Source organism: Mastomys coucha, unplaced genomic scaffold (genome assembly GCF_008632895.1).
Source record: "Mastomys coucha isolate ucsf_1 unplaced genomic scaffold, UCSF_Mcou_1 pScaffold18, whole genome shotgun sequence".
NCBI lineage: Eukaryota > Metazoa > Chordata > Mammalia > Rodentia > Muridae > Mastomys > Mastomys coucha.
The window spans coordinates 62,587,795-62,590,785 of NW_022196900.1; the positions used below are offsets into that span (position 1 = coordinate 62,587,795).

Genomic DNA, 2,991 nt, shown 5'->3' on the forward strand with positions numbered 1-2,991 from the left:
TTTGTTTTTAAGATAGGGTGCCTCTATGTAGTCCTGACTCTTTTGGAACTCACTCTGTAGACCAGGCTGGCCTCAAACTCAAAGATCTGCTTTCCTCCCTTTGCTTCCCAAGTGCTGGGATCAAAGGCATGTGTCACCACAATGGCTTCCTATTTTATTTTCAAATAAAACTAGAACCTCCAAATTAGGAAAAAAATATCCTTATTAATTTTTATAATGTGAATTCTGTGAAAAAGCAACATGTGTAAATATAATTGTATGATCCACTAGTATTTGAAAATGATAAATATAGGTTTGTAGTAATAATATTATTTGTTGTTGATAAGCTGATATGATATAATTTTATTTACTTGAAATAATCAGTTAGATTTAGGAAACATACTCCACATATTTTGGTTACCATAACAACTTGAGTGAAAAACTGAAGAACAGATGTTGTGCCAACCTGTTGATGTTTCATAGCGTGGGCTTCAGAATTAACAGTTATGCTGTTTAGACTTTGAGTTTATGTACATCATAATTTGTCCTTGAAAGAAATACCTTATTTAAGTATTTTATAAAATATGAATTACTGTGAATAACAGAAATTTTGTTGAAAGGTTCATTTTGGAATCAAAAGCCTCCAGATTATTTCTTTTCTGTGTTCTCACTGGTTTGCTTTCTCCCTGTTGTTGCTCTTTGTGAGGGCGTGAGGGGTGGGCAATGATAGCAGAGCTGGAAACATTTAATCTGCAATTGTTGTGTCAGGTTATATAATTATCATCATAATTTGAATGGAATTTGTTTCTAAGTATTTTAATTGTAAACAGCATTCTATCTCTAGGCATGAGAGTCACTTGGTAGCAAGCTGTAAATGCATTAATTTTAACCTCATTTCGTTTTTAATCCTTTAAACTTTCAGACAGCTGGGAAGTTGAACTCATGTGTAAATCATTCTTATGCATTTGTAATTGGATAAAACAAATGAATAAATCATTAATATTGTGCATCTCATGAGCACAGAGTGTAAGTGTTAGGAATTACCATGAAATGTCATTGTTGGCCATGTGTAAAAACATACACTGTTCACCTTACTAAATCTCATTCTGTCTGGCATGGAGAGTGTTGAAGAAGTGAACAGCAGCTACTGTAATTGAATCGGCCTCTGAATCATATAAAGCCAGAAAGCCTGACAGTAACATTGTCTAAACCCTTAAAAAACATTATGGCTGAAATGAGTGGACCGTTAGAAAAAACTTGCTCGGGAGAATAAGGCAAGAAAGAGTAATGATTTGTGTTTAAAGTGGAGGTGACCCTCCACGCCACCCTGCGCCAATATCTTGCTTTCTGTTTTTAGCAAAAGCTTTTAATCTAATCGCCAAGCCCTCTGGCATTTCCCCTTTTTCTTTCACTTAGTTATCATTTATATTTTATGGATAAATAATTTCTGTCTTACTTGATGTGTAGAAAAATCCCAGTGTATGCTAGCAGTTGGTTCATATTTAGTTGTTACTAGAAATAAATGCAGCCAGTGCCTTAAAAAATACATGTGTGCTCATTGCTCATTCCTTTTAACCTTTTGAAATATTGTTTATGGGCTACAACATGTTGCGTGATGTTGGTACACATTGTGGAATGGTCAGGTCATGCTAACAAGCAGATCCATTGCCTTACAGTTCTGGAGGGTGACAGCTCATGCCCTCAGTCTTGACAGTGTTAAGTGCGTACTTTTATTGGTGCTCTTGTTGACTGCACAGTGGCATTCCAAGCTTCCTTCTTTCACCTCACTGAAATGCTGCACCCTGACTACCCTCTCCCCATCCCTTCTCTGCCCTGGTGGTCACCATGTCCTCATCTTCTATGAGCTGCTTTATTAGATTCCCATGGGAGGCCACACTGTGCCCTTCCGATTCATCGGTGTTGGGCAGACTCCAAGACTGTGTCTTTCTGTCTGCTTTGTTTTCTGGAACTTTGCCCTGTAGAGGAGGCAGACCCTGATCTTGAAGCAGTCCTCCTAACAATGCATTCTGAGTACTGCGGACATAGGCCTGTGCCACACTGCCTGGCTAGGACTTCCTCATTCTTCTGGCAGGAGGGGTTGACTATACAAAATTTTGTTCAAAAACTTTGCCCTTCCTTCTCATTCCCAAGAGCAACTTACTAGCCTTCTTTGTTTATTTACTGAAATTTCTTAGTTACTTATACTTCTTCCTAATGTTTGGTCATTTCAAAAATAGCCAGACTTTAGTTTATATTGTGGTTTTTGAAAAGAAATAAACTATTTGCAAGATAAATGTCTTTGAGAAGTGTAATCCTGATTCATATAAATATTTTAATATTTATTTTATGTATATGAGTGCTCTATCTGTATGTACACCTGCATGCCAGAAGAAGGCATCAGATCCCAGGATAGATGATTGTGGTTGCTGGGAATTGAACTCAGGACCTCTGGAAGAGCAGCTAGTGCTCTTAACTGCTAAGCCATCTCTCTAGCCCATCATATAAATATTTAATAAGCCTACCTAAGTATTTATTTAAATCATTAACTAATAAGGAAATGGTAAATGTTATAACTAGTATAAAGGATAATTTAACAATCATAATGTAAAATAAGAACTCCTATATGAGATAGAAGCCCATTAAATCCAAAGACAGTTATATAGACTTGCAGATGGAGGAACACATCTATGCCCAAGTGAAGTTCTACCGAAAGAAAGTGAGCCTGGATTTATCAAATCCAGTAGTGGGAACTGCCACCAAATAGGTTGGTCAGAAATTCTGTGAATCCATGGGACTGTACCGGCCAAAACAAAAAGCTGTTTGCTCTAGAATTTCTCAAAACTTGCAAGTTACTGTTAGATGTTAGCAAGTTGTTCCCTCTGGCAGATTCGACATGATCTTTCCTTCTGTCAGTAGACCCCTAAGTCTCAGGGAAGGATTCATCCATCTTTTCTCTCGTCTCGTCTCGTCCCTTCCCTTCCCTTCCCTTCCCTTCCCTTCCCTTCCCTTCCC

At 37.7% G+C, this 2,991-nt stretch overlaps 1 protein-coding gene across 7 annotated transcripts in view; it reads left to right on the forward strand.

The window, feature by feature from the left end:
* Oma1 (OMA1 zinc metallopeptidase) overlaps positions 1-2,991 on the forward strand; it is an 82,796-nt gene that overhangs the window by 42,362 nt on the left and 37,443 nt on the right. The gene's annotated exons all lie outside the window — the stretch shown is intronic.